Source organism: Rana temporaria, chromosome 3 (assembly GCF_905171775.1).
Source record: "Rana temporaria chromosome 3, aRanTem1.1, whole genome shotgun sequence".
NCBI classification, from domain to species: Eukaryota; Metazoa; Chordata; class Amphibia; order Anura; family Ranidae; genus Rana; species Rana temporaria.
In genome coordinates, this window is record NC_053491.1 from 67,499,477 (window position 1) to 67,517,853 (window position 18,377).

At 45.4% G+C, this 18,377-nt stretch overlaps 2 long non-coding RNA genes across 4 annotated transcripts; one reads left to right on the top strand and one right to left on the bottom strand.

Moving 5' to 3' along the window:
- Nucleotides 1–10,872: 10,872 nt before the first annotated feature.
- LOC120930294 lies at nt 10,873–11,948 on the bottom strand. 2 transcript variants are annotated; one of them, XR_005747689.1, is made up of 4 exons: nt 11,844–11,946; nt 11,589–11,722; nt 11,285–11,424; nt 10,873–11,120 (listed from the first exon to the last, which is right to left on the bottom strand). It is a non-coding gene; the product is annotated as an uncharacterized LOC120930294 (long non-coding RNA). The 2 variants fall into 2 exon arrangements; XR_005747688.1 differs by having other exon boundaries at nt 10,875–11,120; nt 11,589–11,948.
- Nucleotides 11,949–16,682: 4,734 nt separating this feature from the next.
- LOC120930295 lies at nt 16,683–17,885 on the top strand. Of its 2 annotated transcripts, XR_005747691.1 has the most exons (4): nt 16,683–16,809; nt 16,931–17,064; nt 17,235–17,374; nt 17,539–17,885. It is a non-coding gene; the product is annotated as an uncharacterized LOC120930295 (long non-coding RNA). The 2 variants fall into 2 exon arrangements; XR_005747690.1 differs by having other exon boundaries at nt 16,689–17,064.
- The last annotated feature ends 492 nt before the right edge of the window (nt 17,886–18,377 follow it).

Genomic DNA, 18,377 nt, shown 5'->3' on the forward strand with positions numbered 1-18,377 from the left:
GTTCTTAAAATTAGATGCTTCTGAAAGTCTCTGGACTCATCTCTTAATGGATTTTTATCATTGGTCTGCCTTCCTCTGATTGCAGGATTGTCTTCTGGGTATAAATGGATCATTTTAGAAAGGCGGCTCACTTTGTTGCTTTATTTAATCTGCCCACAGGCAAACGGCTCTCCTCTCTTTTGGTACAATAGGTAGTCGGGCTCATTCTTTCTGAATGTGGATCTCAGTTCATCTTCTGTAATTCATAGACATATAGAAGAATGGAGACAGGTTGCCTTTTTTCCTTGCGTTTGGATCCCAGTTCATCTTCTGTTTTTAGAAGGCCTTCAGTTATCAGTGTGGAATCTTTCTTTTCTGCCTATTGCCCGTAATCTAATGGGTAAACTAATTAGTCCCTATAAGGTTCCCCCACTGTTTCATTTTTTGAAAGAGAAACTGAACCCCAGGTCTTGCTCTTTTTCTTCTTAAAGTTTTATTTTTCTCAGAGGTCACATTTCTGTCATGCCTAACAAACAAAGACAAAACTACTTTTTTTTTTAGTTTTGTACAGAGTGGAGAGGAATTAGAACACCTGTCAGGTTTTTATTGCTGTAATGCTCTGTTAGGTCTTTTTAGTTATCCATTATCTCTGAGAGTAAATTGAAATACATTTTGGATTGTCACTAGAAAAGGAATAGAGGGGAAATATTCCAATTGGGAAGATTACCCAATTGGTGGTCTGATTCCTCCTGCATCTTCTACCCAACCCAAATCAAAATACTGGGAGTGCCTATTACAATCTCATCTTTGTTCCCCATTAACTAAACTTCTCCCCTATTTCTAATTATTCCTTCTTACTATTTAAAGCGGTGGTTCACCCTCCTTCACATCATTATACCATTACATTCGGCATCGTAGCGCGAGCTACGGTATGCCGGTCTTAAATTTTTAATCCTCGTACTCACTGTGCTATCGATCATTGAAGAATCCGACTCCCGCGGGGAATGGGCGTGCCTATGGAGAGGGAGGATGATTGACGGCCGGCTCTGGCACGTCACGCTCCCCGAAGACAGCCGGAGTAGGTCTCGGCTCTTCACGGCGCCTGCGCACAGGCTATGCGCAGGCGCCGTGAATAGCCAAGCCTATTTCGGCTATTTCCGGAGAAGCGTGACGTGCCAGGGCCGGCCGTCAATCACCTTCTCTCACCATAGGAACGCCCATTCCCCGGAATCTTCAATGAGCCATAGCACAGTGAGTACGGGGATAAAAAATGTAAGACCGGCATACCGTAGCTCGCGCTACGATGCCGAATGTAATGGTCTAATAAAAAAAAACATTTTTTTTTTTTTAACAGGGTGAACCCCCGCTTTAAGTGATTTGTCCCATATACCTCAGACACAATGATCAAGATATGGCCTCATTTGTCCAAAAAAATTCACAAGGTTTTCCCTTATGAAACTGAACAGCGGTGATCCAGACACAGAAATGGGTGTGATCTCAGCACTTCACTGGTGATCTGTGTCAGAATTCACACTCTCTGATTCACCAGCTCAAAGGTGAAGAATCGGGGACAGAAGAGAAAATCCGGGGGGGGGGGGCGGGGATATTTTTGACTTCTTCCTTCCTCGATCAGACCCTCCAAGACAGTAACCATGTCCCCATGCCATGTCTATTGTGTGTGTATATATATATATATATATATATATATATATATATATATATATATATGTGTATATGTAGCGGCCTGCTACTTTTTAGCCGGCGCTGTATTAAATTTAGAGGGTAGTCTGAGAGTTAGATGACTCAGACCGTATGATTTTTCCAAATTTTGGGCCTCTGTTCCAGCCATGGCTGTACTGTGAGTGACCACTATTGTTGTCAGGGGTGCCGTTACCACCCCAGGCCAAGGGTGGCAGCAGTCAGGTCTAGGTGTTTTGGGTGTTCCCCTTTGGCAGCCAATCAGTGGGGGTTGATAGTCCCACTGTGCATGCTGGGAGGAGTACTTAAGGGATGGACGCCATTGGAACGGGGTCGTCGATCGCTGGTCTGACGTCCCACCCCCCTCCATGAGTGGCCCTCCTGGCCGGGGGTGCATGTTCATGTGTTCCTGGCTCTGGGACCACGTTGGTCCGGGGTTGTGATCTACTAAGTAGGCCCAGTAGTCAGACTGGGTTTACATTTGCAGAGTGGTCTTGTGCTGTCCGTCCTGGTCTCCTGGAGGGAGGAAGCCACTTGATGAAGAACCTATCTTGGAGAGCACCGAGCACAAGGCTGGTATCTCAGGAAAGGCCTTGAACTTTATCGGAGGACGCACCATTACTGAAAGGCTGAATGATGGTCGCCTGTCAGTTCTAAGTTTACAAGAAGTTAATCGGGAGAGATCCGGGTGCTGAATCCTGGGTTGAGAGGATTTTGGACCGAACATACCTCCATCTGTGGGAAGGTCTGTGGCAGAGACTTTACCAATTTCCGTGCACCATCTCGGCTGCTGGGCTAGTGAGAGAGGCCTATCTGGGAGCGCAATACCCACTCTGGCTAGAGTGGCAACGAAAGCTGTGTTGCTGGAAGCAGGAGTGTTTTCAGACAGAAGTTGTGCACCTGAACCTATTACCTATTACCCTTCCACCTCTTCAACTACTTATTCTATTCTTTTACCAAGTTCAGCAAATAAATCAAAGAAAAAGAAGTCTAAAGTGTGGACATTGAACTTTTCTCAACTCTCATCCGATACCCTAGACGGCGAGGAAATAGAGGTAACATGCCACCCAAAACTAACCAGCAGCTCCTCGGGGGGTAGTGCTACATATATATATATATATATATATATATATATATATATATATATATATATATTACAGTGGGGATCGAAAGTTTGGGCACCCCAGGTAAAAATGTGTATTATTGTGCATAACAAAGCCAAGGAAAGATGGAAAAATCTCCAAAAGGCATCAAATTACAGATTAGACATTCTTATAATATGTCAAAAAAAGTTAGATTTTATTTCCATCATTTACACTTTCAAAATGACAGAAAACAAAAAAATGGCGTCTGCAAAAGTTTGGGCACCCTGCAGAATTTATAGCATGCCCTGCCCCCTTTGCAAAGCTGAGACCTACCAGAGTCATGGATTGTTCTCAATCATCATCTGGGAAGACCAGGTGATGTCAATCTCAAAGGTTTTAAATGCCCAGATTCATCTGACCTTGCCCCAACAATCAGCACCATGGGTTCTTCTAAGCAGTTGTCTAGAAGTGAAAATAGTTGACGCTCACAAAGCTGGAGAAGGCTATAAGAAGATAGCAAAGCATTTTCAGATGTCAATATCCTCTGTTCGGAATGTAATTAAGAAATGGCAGTCATCAGGAACAGTGGAAGTTAAAGCAAGATCTGGAAGACCAAGAAAAATATCAGACAGAACAGCTTGCAGGATTGTGAGTAAAGCAATTCAAAACCCACGTTTGACTGCACAATCCCTCCAGAAAGATCTTGCAGACACTGGAGTTGTGGTACACTATTCCACTATAAAGAGATACTTGTACAAATATGGTCTTCATGGAAGAGTCATCAGAAGAAAACCTCTTCTACGTCCTAACACCACAAAAATCAGCGTTTGAACTTTGCAAATGAACATATAGACAAGCCTGATGCAGTTTTGAAAAAAAGTTCTGTGGACCGATGAGGTTAAAATAGAACTTTTTGGCCGGAATAAGCAAAGGTACGTTTGGAGAAGAAAGGGCACAGAATTTAATGAAAAGAACCTCTGTCCAACTGTGAAGCATGGGGGTGGATCAATCATGCATTGGGGTTGTATTGCAGCCAGTGGCACAGGGAACATTTCACGAGTAGAAGGAAAAATGGATTCAATAAAATTTCAGCAGATTTTGGATGGTAACTTGATGCCATCTGTGAAAAAGCTGAAGTTAAAGAGAGGATGGCTTCCACAAATGGATAATGATCCTAAACACACCTCAAAATCCACGGGGGATTACATCAAGAGGTGTAAACTGAAGGTTTTGCCATGGCCTTCACAATCTCCTGACCTCAACATAATTGAAAATCTATGGATAGACCTTAAAAGAGCAGTGCGTGACAGACAGCCCAGAAATCTCAAAGAACTGGAAGACTTTTGTAAGGAAGAATGGGCAAATATACCTCAAACAAGAATTGAAAGACTCTTGGCTGGCTACAAAAAGTGTTTACAAGCTGTGATACTTGCCAAAGGGGGCAGTACAAGATATTAACTCTGCAGGGTGCCCAAACTTTTGCAGACACCAATTTTTTGTTTTCTGTAATTCTGAAAGTGTAAATGATGGAAATAAATCTAACTTTTTTTGACATATAAGAATATCTAATCTGTAATTTGATGCCTTTTGAAGATTTTTCCATCTTTCCTTGGCTTCGTTATGCACATTAATACAAATTTTTACCTGGGGTGCCCAAACTTTCGATCCCCACTGTGTATATATATATATATATATATATATATATATATATATATATATATATAATATATAGTGTAGGGGGACAGATATTCTATTAACTAGGTGGGCAGTCTCCTCTGGGAATGTCCATGTACTGAGCAGTGATAATTTACCACTGCTTAATAAACATACTCCTTGATTGTTTCAGTGAATTTCTGGTACTGTAATATTGTTATGTCTCACGAGATTCCAGTATCAGGGGGTGTTCTCCACTGTTTGAAGCGTTTGTAGATCGCTTCACTTCTTCAAAGGAGAAGCAATCTACACCGGTTTGCAAACTGGCACTCAGAAGAGAACGATCTCCTTTGTGAATGCCGGAGAAATAGAAGTGAATATTTTTCACTGCTTCATAAACGGACACCTAAGTATCATAGGAATTTTCCATTTTAAATCAATAAAAAACATTGGCCAGCACAGGAAATATCCTAATAATATTAGATTTCTGTGCCCTATTCACACACAACACATTGGGGCAGATCCACAAAGCACTTACGCCGGCGTATCTCGAAATGCGCAGCGTAAGTGTAAATATGCACCGTCGTATCTATGCGCCGTATCCACAAAACGAAATACGCCTGAAAAATTGTTTTTTCCGACCGATGTAATTTTTCTGCGCCGGCGCATCGTGGGCGCAAATATACGCTGGACGCACCATTGATTTGCGATGCAAATATGCAAATGAGGGAGATACGGCGATCCACGAATGTACGCGCGCCCGACGCATGCTACGCGCACTGCGCATAGGTCATACGTCCGGTCTAAAGTTGCCCCTCATAAAAGCAGCTTTAACTTTGCACCAGACGTGTGCAGGTCAGCTTCAGCAGCACCGTTAGGGACGAGCTGAGCATCCACACTTGCAGGACAACAATCTGTATGCCAACATGCCAGGGGCATCCATGGTCATAGCTATACTACTGGCTTTAGATGCGTGTAGAAGGAAGGCACGGAGGAGGGCACAGGAGAGGATATACCGACCGCGCATAAACGTCTTTGGCATGTGTGATTCTGAGGTGTATCGCATCTTCAGATTCAGCCCTACTGCCATCCTGGAATTAACCACAACCCTGAAAGATGACATCACCAGCCAGACACACCGCTCACATGCAGTGGAGCCACTGGTCAAGGTACTGGCAACACTCCATTTCCTTTCCAGTGGCTCGTTTCAGCGTACAAGTGGAGTTGTGGCTGGGATGGCACAATCCTCCATTAGCAGATGTGTGCACCAGGTTCATCAGACCCACCCAAGAGCACCTGCGGGTGAAGGCAATGCGTGATTTCTACAGAATTGCAGGATTCCCACACACCGTGGGGGCCATTGATTGCACACATGTGGCACTATGGCCCCCCCCGTGACACAAATCACATATACCGCAATCGGAAGCACTGGCATTCCATCAACGTACAGGTGATAGCCGATGCTCAATGCCTCATATGGCACGTCCGTGCCAAACACCCAGGGTCCAGCCACGACAGCTACATATACCATCATAGCCCCATCCCAACAGAATTTGAACAGAACGTGTACAGGGACAGGTGGTTGGTTGGTGAGTGACATGGGAGTCAGGCATGACTGTCCGCCCCCATGATGCAGACATCACGAGGGGCACATGCATGACTAACATCCTCCCATCTTTCTTCTTCCAGGTGACTCTGCATATGCACTTGGGCCCCATCTCATGACTCCATTCCGGGATCCCCAAACCCCAGGAGAGAAAAGATACAATGAAGCACACGCACATACCCGTGGAGTGGTGGAACGCACCTTTGGCCTCCTGAAGTCCCGTTTCCGAAGCCTGGATAAGTCTGGGGGGACCCTGTTGTATTCCCCAAACTTTGTGTGCCAGATCATCTGTGCATGTTGCATGCTGCACAACTTCGCCATGAGAAAGGGCCTGGAGATTGACATACGTGATGACCTGACCCCCGAACCAGACAATCCCCCCCTGACCGAGGCTACCCCGTCTTCTGAGGGAAGAGCAGTCAGGAGATGCCTCACAGTAGGCATCTTTGCACGTTAAACACACACATTAATCATGGCACAAGGAGAATGCACGCATGCACACCACTGTGGTCCCTAGCACACACACCCCACATCCTCATCAAATTGGATTAGCCCAAGTCCACCAATCAGGACTTGGCAGCAGCAACGCCATGACAAGGCTCCAATTATGGTGCTGGACATTAATACACCATTCACACGGACCTGGGGATCACTTCTCCCTGGTCCTGGGATCCCTTCTCTCCAACAACCGAGGGTGACACCCCTTTTCCGGCAGGAATGTCACCCCCACATTCATACATCAGTCACACTGTAGCCTGCCTGGGCTACAAAAAAATACAAAAACTCATAATCTGAGTAGAATAGAAAAATAAACAGAAAAAACTCATAACCTGAGTCAAAATTATAAAAAAAAAAAAATTAACGGCGCTGCCGTGCCCCACGCCACAGCCCCGCCTCCTCAGGGGAGACTCATTGGGGGGGGGAATCAGGAGAAGCATCCCCTGGTCTCGGCACACCTGGCGGCCTGCCCTCCAACGCCAGGGCGATGCGGGTGAGGACCACATTGGTGTCCTCCTGCAGCCTCACCCCCGCCTGGATGGCTGCCGTGTTGGCCCGGACAGCCTCGGTCAGGGCGCGCACCTCCTGACCCACGCCTGCTGTGGTGGTCTGCAGGTCAGTCATGCAGGTTATCACAGACGAGGAGTTGCATGCCACGTCCTACACAGACTCCTTTATGGAGGCCATGCTGTCTGCCATGTGCTCCATACTCCTTACGACCTCACCCAGATGGCGGGCCTGGTCCCTCCGCAGGTTTTCTGGCAGAACGTCTGCCACCGCCCTTGTCTTCCTGGTCGCCTTCCTGGGTCCTGATGTGGCTTGGGGCCTAGGAGAAGGGGAGACCCTTGGGGGGAAGCCCTGTTGGGGGAGGAGTGGGAGGGGCTACCCCTGATGGAGGCCTGACTGGTGCCAGCAACAGGGGGAGACTCCTCCAAATGGAGCCTCACCTCATTGCCACTGATGACCTCCTCCTCCTCAACCTCCTCATGAGGAGAGGTGTGGCCACTCCCCTCCACAGATGACTCGTGGCTTGCCAGGGGGTCTGCCTCAGACTCTTGTCCGGGGTATGGTGTGGACTGGCCAGATGGCCTAGCACCCTCCTGCTCATCTGTGGATGACACAAAACATTCACAGGTTGGAGGATCCACACACTTGTCACATGTTCCCTTCCACCCCCTCACATGCTACACACCAGATAGAAAAAAAAACACACTTACCTGTCCTCAAGACCTCCTCAATGGAGTAAAAGCCTGGAACTCCCTCCACTTGATGCCTGAGGAGGCACTGGGCAACCACCCGCTCCTCAGCATTGAGCGTCACAGTAGTGTCTGTGCCCCTGGCATGAGTGGTCATCTTAGCCAGCTTACCTCGAACCACGCGCCGCAGATCATTGATCTTTTTCAAGATCTCACTGGGGGACCTGGCCTCACTCCCCAAAGCATTCACATCATCTGCGATCAATGCCAGGATCTCCCTCCTCCTGGCCACGGTGGTATTGGCACTCTCTGGCCCATGGAGGTACCTATCATACTGGGTCATGGCCCTGACAATGATAGCCCTCTCCTGCGGGGAGTAATTCAGCTTCCTCTTCTTCCCAGCTGCTGACATGGCTCCAAAACACACACCTACAAACAACAGAACAAAATCACCTTGCTTTGGGGGGGGGGGGGGAAACAAGAGGATGTACTTTTGCACTGGACGGGCGCATGTTTGGGCGTATTTATGCCCTGGGCGTATCTCACTAATTACGCCGGGCCTAGTTCGTATCTCACTGATTACGCCGGGCCGAGTTCTGAGCATGCGCAGAGAGGCGCTGAACATAGTCAGCGTCACTGCACATGCGCCGTCCGGTCGGCCCTTCATTTGCATTGGGTCACGACTCATTTCAATGGAACACGCCCACTTCCTTCCTACTTTCAATTAGGCCGGCTTACGCCTCGTAATTTACGTTGCGCCGGCGCATCGTTGGGCGCAAATACTCTGAGGATACGGCACTTGCCTCTCTAAGTTGAGCCGGCATAACGTAAATGAGATGCGCTACGCCGGTCTATATATGCGCCGATGTACGTGGATCTACCCCATTGTCACTAAGTTAATTGCTATGGAAATATTCTATATATACATCCCTATTTGTTTCAACATCTACTGTAGTTTTAAAATAATTATTAGTATTAAAATTAGCAGTAGTATTAAAAGAAATCCATGCAATAATATATTTTCAGGATTACATCCTAAAATCTAAATAAAATAAAATGAGAAAATAAAATGAGCATAAAAGTGTTTTTTTTGCCCATGGTGAGCTTTGTGATTTTATATTTTCAATATAAATAAACATCAACTCTACTTGTTTCTCCTTTTCTTTCTCCACTTTAATTTATCAAATACCTAATGTTTTATAGCCCTTAAAACACTCTTGTAAGGTGGAGTAACTATTTTCCTTTTATTATATAAATTCGACTTTGTCACTCATGTTTGCATTCTGCATTAGTGACCTATGAAACTGAGAATGTTTTTTACTGTTTTCTTAAATGACCACTCATTGAGAAACATGGAGCTCCCTGCTGCTATAAGTGCATAGAATCTCACGTAGAATATGCAAACACAATTGCCCCTCTCCTAGGTTTCACAGACAGAGCATGATATGTGTTCTAACATATATTTATTCCCTTTCATTGAATTGGATTTCAAACTGGTATTTTGTCCAACAAATTCCAGGGTAGCCTTTTTTTTTTGTAATCTTTTATATGACTGTTTATGTATTTTGGAAATTGCTGTTTTCTAGTAAATAACAATGCCATGCAAAGAAAAAGACAAGAATATATAACTATAGAAGCATGAAAAAACTTTGCAGGTAGTGTAGCACAAAGACTGCAGTATCTTGATGTATAAGAAACTTCAAACCAACACTAGACTACAAGTAAGTGACCCATTTTTCCTGCTTCTTGCAAGCTAGCCTACCAGTAACTGCGAGGTGACAATGGTATAAATTGATTCCTTCTATTCTGGAGCTTGCCATTGTGTGTAAGACACAAGTGAGGAAGTAGCTTACCTGTTAGCTACTCCTTTCTACTGAAAGAACTATACAAATACAAGATGTTATTATATCTATTATATCAATTTAGGTGAAAGTGCTTTCTGAATGGAACACATGCTGAATTATATATACTCTTCTGAGTGAAGTGCTCATTTAAAACAGCAATCAAAACAGAGGTCTTTATTTCCCAGGACCATTTGACTTTGTAGTTTTTTTGTGAGGCCCTCTTTATTTCTATTACTCAAAAGAGATTTTTCAAGAGTTGTGTGATTGTTTTAATATGAATTTAGCCTTCATGTTGAACTACTGTCTTGAGATTTATGTTTTTCAATAAATACTGTACTAAGACACCTGCTTTGGTGTATCTTTTTATTAACCTTTGCTCACTACTCATTCTTGTGATAGATGTTGTCAACAAAACATTCTACTGTATTTCAAGATATTTTCAGCTTCTTAGCTTCACTGACTTTAAATTAATCTGTGCTGTAGAAAAGTTGTTAAAGCAGATCGTTCCACCCAAAATTGGAACTTCTGCTTTTCGGAACCCTCCACCCCCTCCGGTGTCACATTTGGCACCTTTCAGGGGGGAGCAGATACCTGTGTAATACAGGTATTTGCTCCCACTTCTGGGCATAGATACCTGAGCCACCCACGGGTATCTACGCCACTTCCTTTGTCCCCCACCCACTGTCTTCTGGGAGACACACAGGTCCCAGAAGACAGCAGGGACCAGTGGGATAGCACATAGCACATGCACATAGCATCACAGGCGTTGCATTTTAGGAAAAATATCTTTCGATATTTTCGGAGGGGTACCCGATCAGGTAGGCTGTTTGGGGACCTGTGATTTCTATCAGCAGCTCTGCCCTGACTCATTAAACTGCTAAGACAGCTGGACAGGATTGTACACATGCTGTAGTTGCAATGCTTTTCTTCGTCGCCGAAGCAAAAATGATCCCCCAGCAGTCAGTACCAGTGCCAAACGCCCTTTCAAGTGGATGGGTCTGCCTAAACCCAGAGTGTCAGGTGGGTTGGATGGTTCACTGGGTAATGGCGACGAGGATGAGCAGTTGAATCCAAGCAGTCACCTAGGGGGCCGTGCTACATGTCCTATATCATTGTTTCAGATCCATGCTAGGTAGTAGATAAAGTTTGAGGATGACAGCCCCCGGTACCTGATTCCCTTACTGAAGGTGGCGGCTGCAGCACACGAGAGCCGAGCGATAGATCGGCTTCGGGTGCCGACATTGGACAGGTAAGTGTCCTTATTTTAAAAGTTGTGGAAAAAACATGAAATACCCCCTCAAGGGTGGGACTTTATAAGTGACACAAACACGTGAATGAGTAGAAAAATATATAGCAAATTTATTTAAACAATTTAAGTCAGGACATCATACAGTGTCCTAGCAAGGATAAAAGACCACATGCAAGTGGTATACAGATCCTATTTGTAAAGCAATAAAACAGACATGAGACAAAAATTGGTCCAACCCGACAGCCGTTTCGGTATCTGTGATCCTTCTTCAAGGGGTATTACAGACGATCATTGTGTCAGAGAAATACATGTCTATTAGAAAAGAGATATATACATATATTACATAGAAAAAATTCAACTTAAACAATATTTACAACTCAAGTGACCGAAATTGTTAAAAAACATGGGGAAGGGGAGACAAGAAAAGGACAGCCATGCAACTATGTCATTTATCAAAACAGATATGAGCTACTTACAGTCAATAAGATCTGTAGATAGAATCCTGTCTCAGTGTGAAAGTACGCCAAAAACAAGGGGAGAATGCTGTATATGGAGATCAATGTCTCTGTGTTCACGGGGAGGATATACAATCATAGCCTACCAAAAAGGTCCACGCCTAGGGAAGGAAGGGAAAGAGAAAAAAAAAAAATAATAATAATATATATATAATATGTATACATCATTATTTGTTGCATTCAAGGAGTTAAATGCAGACACACATTTATAGCAAAAAAGAGTAACCCCATAGAGCTGGTAATCCAAAAATGGAGAGTAACTTACCAGATATGGAAATCCATATAGGAGAGGGTATGCATGTGCCAGAGAACAAAAGTTCAGCCACAAGGAGACAAACTACCCAGATTATCCTATGTTTCAGGAAGGGTGGATTGCTGGGTGATCGCAGGCAGAGATCACTGGAAAAAGGAATTTAGGAGTATATATAAATAATATGTATGGCTAGTCTGGTGAAGTGTGCATAAAGGCACAGCACCAAAAACAAACAATAAGCCAAACATCAACAACCAGTGGTCCTACCTGCATGTGAGAAGTCTCCATAAGTCCAGCAGACGCCATGACAGTCAGAGACAATAGTGTCTGCAATGGGCTTAAATAGAGTCCATTGGTGGCTATGGCGCATGCGCGCGCGCACGTGCTGCGTAGTGACGCAATTGCGTCTTGGAAAAAAAATAAAATAAAACGGGATGGGCTTGAATAGAGTACATTAGCGGCATAGGCGCATGCGCGCGCGTATGCGCTGCGTAATGACGCAATTGCGGAAATGACGCTATTGTGATGAAGCTCGCAAGTGGACACCAGCACATTGATATCAATGCGGTGACTACACTCGAACAATTATTGCCTGCACAGTCCAAATACATTTAACAGACGCCATGATAGTCAAAAGTATGGACGTCGCATGTGTCGATCAGCATGGTAACACCATTGCTGCAATGACACATGTAGTAGCGTTGGCATGATGACGCAATCGCGGCAGACGGGTATAAAGTCGCAATTATATCAATGTCAATATGGTGATTCCATATATGACATTGATCAAAAATTGAAAATAAAATAAAATTAAAAATTGAAAATGATAAAGGGAGGAGATATCACTTAAATAAGTGATATTGCCAGTGCCAATCCACCCTTACACAAGTATATAACCCGAATTAGGATGACAATGCCATCAATACGGGAAAAAAAAAAAAAAAAAAGGGGGGGGGGGGGTGGGAAAGAAAGAAAGAAGGAAGGGAGATGGAGAGGGCCTTTCGCACAGGGCGTGCCGGATATCGCCCAAATAATGGGAAGCAGCCGGCATGGAGTGTGCGCTGACGCAAGAAAGCAGTAATTACTGCAAATATGGGGGGCAAACATAACAAAACCCAGGTGGTGAACCGTAGGTGCGCATGACATGCCCCCCACGTGCGTCAGGTGGGGGCCAAACAGATACCCTCACCCGCGAAGCATTATACAGCAAACAAGTGTACAAAAAATGGTCGTACATAGTAGAGCATGGATATTTGGAGGTCAAACAAAATGGAGAGGAGGGGGGATGGATGTGGAGAAATCTATTCCTCCCATCCCCCGGAGGAAAACCCCTCCAGAAAAGGTTTTGCTGTATAATGCTTTTTTTTTTTTTTTCCCGTATTGATGGCATAGTCATCCTAATTCGGGTTATATACTTGTGTAAGGGTGGATTGGCACTGGCAATATCACTTATTTAAGTGATATCTCCTCCCTTTATCATTTTCAATTTTTAATTTAATTTTATTTTCAATTTTTGATCAATGTCATATATGGAATCACCATATTGACATTGATATAATTGCGACTTTATACCCGTCTGCCGCGATTGCGTCATCATGCCAACGCTACTACATGTGTCATTGCAGCAATAGTGTTACCATGCTGATCGACACATGCGACGTCCATACTTTTGACTATCATGGCGTCTGTTAAATGTATTTGGACTGTGCAGGCAATAATTGTTCGAGTGTAGTCACCGCATTGATATCAATGTGCTGGTGTCCACTTGCGAGCTTCATCACAATAGCGTTGTGACGGTATCGGTATGATATCCCCGTCAACGTTCCCTTCTTCCCATAACGACAATCACCCCAATATTCCACGAGGAGGGATATCCCTGGAATCGCCCAGAAAGCCACACATGAGACAAGCTTACTGCTAGAACAAGACAATTTATTGACACAAAAACTCAGCTTATATGTGGTTACAGCCTGTTAGGAACGCCCCCCTCACACAGTGGGGTTTCCCATACAGATTATAGGAGACAAGTCGGAGCCGACCCTGCAGACACGTTTCTTTAGATAAAGACATCAGCGGAGTTAATTACTAGGTGTAACAGCCTGACCACAATGAAGCAATCAGAATAATTAACATGAGCCACTTCTAATCATTGTAAACAGTAAGGCCGGTCTCCTTCCCACACACAATAAATCAATTACCATTTGAACTAGGGAGCTGGCTGAGGAAGGGTCATTAACATGTCAATAGCTTGTGACACATGAATCCATGTAACCCACAATTTAACCAAGCAGGGAGATTTACACTGACATCCTTCACAATGGCCCCCCTTTTTCTCCCTGCTCCGGCAAACCCGGTTGGACCTTCCCTGGTCCAGTAGGGTTGACGGGTTCAGAGCTTTTAGTCCGAGGTTAACTCCGTTTGGCGTGACTGACCTCCATTGGTAACTGCTTCCGACTCAGGTATGCCACCGGGTCGTCAGATCACACGCCGGTCAGTCCCCAAGTCTTTGTGCGATCTGCAAAGTCACCAGAAGTCAGTGTGAAGACAGCGAATGGGTCTGTGCGCCGCCGTCTAGGTGTCCCGCTATGGGAGGGGGCAGGTTATGGCTCTGAAGTGACAATCACAGGAGATTCATAAAAAGAAAAAGTTATATTTGTTGAAATGCTGTAGCACTGGTGCTCAGAGTCCGGGGGGGGGGGAGAGGGGACTCAGAGCCCCATAAGGTCAGCCACTCCCTGCTCCCTCCGCAGCCGCCGGTTCTCCTCTTTGAGCTTCTCCAGCTCCATCTCCAGTTCATGGAGCATGGGGGGGTCAGCCCGCTGTGACCTCAGGTGGTTGTTCTCCTCCTCCATGCGGCTTATGCACTCCTCCAGCTCTATGTACTCACGGATCAGATCCTGCTTGCTCATGTCCTGCAGGCTCTCCACGTGGTCCTTCATCATCAGGAACTGGGTGGTGGTGTAAGGGGCCACCGGTGGGCCCTTGGCGAACATCTCGGCCCGCATCTGGGGCGCCCGCTGCGATTCCATCTCCTCCAGTCGCTTCTTCTCCTCCCAGGTCCGCTGGTTATATGACTTCCAGGACCTCTTCTTCTTGGAGGGTAGCTGGCGGTGCCTCTTTCTGCCCAGCTCCCTCCAAGGCCCCTCCGGCTCATGGCGGTCGCCCATGACCAGCTGACAATGGTGTTCCCTGTTGTCCGTAATAACAGATTGTACCATGAGGGCTTCGTAAGGGGTGCCCAATGGTTCTTCCTGACCCAGCTCCTGGGGATCCCAAGCCGAGTCTACACAATGGGCTGCTGCTGGTGGGCGGTACCCCGGTTGAGACCAATTTGACCTGGTGTTGTCGTTCATGGGGCAATTCTGCTTGAAGTGACCCAACTGTTTGCACCGGAAGCAGCGTTGTTCGTTGTCCTCCTGGCGTGGGTAGCGAGGGCTAGATGTCATCGGTCTGTTAGGCGGTTGGTATCTAGCGGCTGGTGGGTGTGAGGGCGCCGTTGGTTGTGGAGGTTGTACCCGTGGTGTGACCTGGTTTGTCTTGCGAGTATCCGCATATTCATCTGCCAACTTCGCGGCCTCTGGTAGAGTCATGGGCCTGCGATCTCTCACCCAATCTTTGACATCCGTCTGGATGTGATTGTAAAATTGCTCCAGGAGCATTAGTTGCAAAATGTCCTCTGCGGTGGTGGCCTGGCTGCTGTTAACCCAGTTAGAGGCCGACAGGGACAGCTGGCATGCCCATTCTGCGTAAGAGTCTTTCGTGGTTTTGCGTGAGTCCCTGAACTTCTGTCGGTGGGACTCTGGGGTTACTGCATAACGAGCCAGAAGCGCTTCTTTAACCCGGGCGTAGCTATGGATATCCTGATCTGGCACGGTCCGGAAAGCATCAGAAGCTTTGCCTGACAGTTTGCCTGACAATATTGCAACCCACTCTCTTCTAGCTATTCGGTGCAGGTTACATTGTCGCTCAAAATCCGCCAGGTAGTTATCAATCTCACAGTCCTTTTCATCAAAAGCTTTAAAAGCGCTAAACGGAATCTTCCTTGCGTCTGCTGTGCTGTACTCACTGTTCGTAGAAGGTGCGGCTGCTTGTTGGACTGCTGCCAGTTTTAACTGTAGCTCTGCGTCCCTTATTTGTTTAGCCTCCTCCGCTAACAGGTCCATCACTTTCAGAACCACATCCGGCGTTGGGTTCGGGCCGAACCACGCTAGCTTCTCTCTCATTAGCTTGTTGGTTGGTGACTCCTCCTGAATCACTGGTGTCTCCATCTCTTGTACTGCTGGCGTTGCTGCAATCCCGTTCTCCTGGTCTAGCTCCATTAATTCTGCTATGATGACCCGCTTGGTTTTGTTGCTAGCGATCCTTCCACGAACTTCCAGTAGTTCTTCCAGTGTCTGCTTGGAATCCGGGTGTGAAGGGGAATAGAAGGGAAGATCCCGCTGCTACCAACCAATTGTGACGGTATCGGTATGATATCCCCGTCAACGTTCCCTTCTTCCCATAACGACAATCACCCCAATATTCCACGAGGAGGGATATCCCTGGAATCGCCCAGAAAGCCACACATGAGACAAGCTTACTGCTAGAACAAGACACTTTATTGACACAAAAACTCAGCTTATATGTGGTTACAGCCTGTTAGGAACGCCCCCCTCACACAGTGGGGTTTCCCATACAGATTATAGGAGACAAGTCGGAGCCGACCCTGCAGACACGTTTCTTTAGATAAAGACATCAGCGGAGTTAATTACTAGGTGTAACAGCCTGACCACAATGAAGCAATCAGAATAATTAACATGAGCCACTTCTAATCATTGTAAACAGTAAGGCCGGTCTCCTTCCCACACACAATAAATCAATTACCATTTGAACTAGGGAGCTGGCTGAGGAAGGGTCATTAACATGTCAATAGCTTGTGACACATGAATCCATCTAACCCACAATTTAACCAAGCAGGGAGATTTACACTGACATCCTTCACAAGCGTCATTTCCGCAATTGCGTCATTACGCAGCGCATACGCGCGCGCATGCGCCTATGCCGCTAATGTACACTATTCAAGCCCATCCCGTTTTATTTTATTTTTTTCCAAGACGCAATTGCGTCACTACGCAGCACGTGCGCGCGCGCATGCGCCATAGCCACCAATGGACTCTATTTAAGCCCATTGCAGACACTATTGTCTCTGACTGTCATGGCGTCTGCTGGACTTATGGAGACTTCTCACATGCAGGTAGGACCACTGGTTGTTGATGTTTGGCTTATTGTTTGTTTTTGGTGCTGTGCCTTTATGCACACTTCACCAGACTAGCCATACATATTATTTATATATACTCCTAAATTCCTTTTTCCAGTGATCTCTGCCTGCGATCACCCAGCAATCCACCCTTCCTGAAACATAGGATAATCTGGGTAGTTTGTCTCCTTGTGGCTGAACTTTTGTTCTCTGGCACATGCATACCCTCTCCTATATGGATTTCCATATCTGGTAAGTTACTCTCCATTTTTGGATTACCAGCTCTATGGGGTTACTCTTTTTTGCTATAAATGTGTGTCTGCATTTAACTCCTTGAATGCAACAAATAATGATGTATACATATTATATATATATATTATTATTTTTTTTTATTTTTTTTTCTCTTTCCCTTCCTTCCCTAGGCGTGGACCTTTTTGGTAGGCTATGATTGTATATCCTCCCCGTGAACACAGAGACATTGATCTCCATATACAGCATTCTCCCCTTGTTTTTGGCATACTTTCACACTGAGACAGGATTCTATCTACAGATCTTATTGACTGTAAGTAGCTCATATCTGTTTTGATAAATGACATAGTTGCATGGCTGTCCTTTTCTTGTCTCCCCTTCCCCATGTTTTTTAACAATTTCGGTCACTTGAGTTGTAAATATTGTTTAAGTTGAATTTTTTCTATGTAATATATGTATATATCTCTTTTCTAATAGACATGTATTTCTCTGACACAATGATCGTCTGTAATACCCCTTGAAGAAGGATCACAGATACCGAAACGGCTGTCGGGTTGGACCAATTTTTGTCTCATGTCTGTTTTATTGCTTTACAAATAGGATCTGTATACCACTTGCATGTGGTCTTTTATCCTTGCTAGGACACTGTATGATGTCCTGACTTAAATTGTTTAAATAAATTTGCTATATATTTTTCTACTCATTCACGTGTTTGTGTCACTTATAAAGTCCCACCCTTGAGGGGGTATTTCATGTTTTTTCCATAACTCTAGGGATGTGGTGACTTACAAACACTGACATTCTCCTGATTGTGGGGTCCCTCTTTTTCTTTTATTTTAAAAGTCAGCACCTGCAGTATTTGTAGCTGCTGACTTAAAAAAATGTTTTTGCAGAACTCCGCTTTAAACTCAACCACCACACCTTGAAGTGAACTTGTGCCCCAAATAAACACTCGAAAGTATTTACATATGCAGAATAAACATTTAAATCACTTTAAAATGAACCCTTATCCACCTCTGTAACTTTAAGCATGGTGGAGGAATTAATCTTCAATGTGTAACCATTTCTAGGCTAGCCACCACAGTTACACTGCGGCAGGTTGGCTCCCCTGCGCGAATCAGCGTACATGTATGCCAGTCCGTGCACTAGCTTTTGCAAGCGCCCGCTGCGTGCGGTGGAGCTCACCACTCGCGATTGTGGGAAATAGAGGCAGAATGGGGATCTGACCGTGTAAACAAGGCAGATCCCCATTCAAATAGGGGAGTTAAGAGAGATGAGCTGTTCCTAATGATCAGGAACAGCGATCTCTCTCCTCC